This window comes from Ochotona curzoniae, unplaced genomic scaffold (assembly GCF_017591425.1).
Source record: "Ochotona curzoniae isolate NIBS_2020 unplaced genomic scaffold, NIBS_Ocur_1.0 contig_3520, whole genome shotgun sequence".
NCBI lineage: Eukaryota > Metazoa > Chordata > Mammalia > Lagomorpha > Ochotonidae > Ochotona > Ochotona curzoniae.
In genome coordinates, this window is record NW_024465894.1 from 1,667,996 (window position 1) to 1,668,655 (window position 660).

The 660-nt window shown below is 51.4% G+C and overlaps 1 non-coding gene across 1 annotated transcript; it reads right to left on the reverse strand.

Annotated features, from left to right (window-relative positions):
- Positions 1-519: 519 nt before the first annotated feature.
- On the reverse strand, positions 520-660 carry LOC121157552. The gene has a single exon (XR_005884072.1). It is a non-coding gene; the product is annotated as a small nucleolar RNA SNORA48 (small nucleolar RNA).

Sequence of the window (660 nt, forward strand, 5' to 3'; positions counted from 1 at the left end):
TCCAAAAGACATTAGCATATGGATTAGCAGACCTAGGAGAACAGGTGGCCTGCCCTCATGTGAGTGAACCTGGTGTGATCCACTGAGGCTCTCTACCAACCTGAAAGGCACACACAGGTTGAATTTGCTTCCTGCTGTCACTTGAGTTGGAATAGCAACCTCCCCCTGGATCTTAGGTCTGCAGCCCCCGGCTGGACTCTCCAACTCACGAGCCCCCAACCCACACTTCGGCTAGAGGGGTCTCCCATTCCCAGAGGCCAGACTGTGGGTCTGCTCAGCCACAAGCCAGGATGCTGCAGTCTTGCCTTTATATATACACATATATGCACCAATGTTAGACACACCCATGTTTTCCATGGACTTAGTTTTCAGCAGCCTTAAGTTGAAAACTGTGACCCATTCAATTCACCCCACTAAAACACAGCTCAAAGAACCAGATGACATAAACATGGCCCATGAAACCCTTGCCCTCCTACTGCAAACCCTGATACGTGTGCAGTAGACCTGAGATAAGGATTTGTCTGTGTCCTAAGCCTGAAACAGCTCTGGCCACCAACAGGCATCAAGCTAGGGTGAACAAAGGACTGCACCTGCTCTGCCCCTGGCTGACGGAAGAGCAACACCACCAATGAGATGTCCCCTTACCCATTGCCAGGGGCG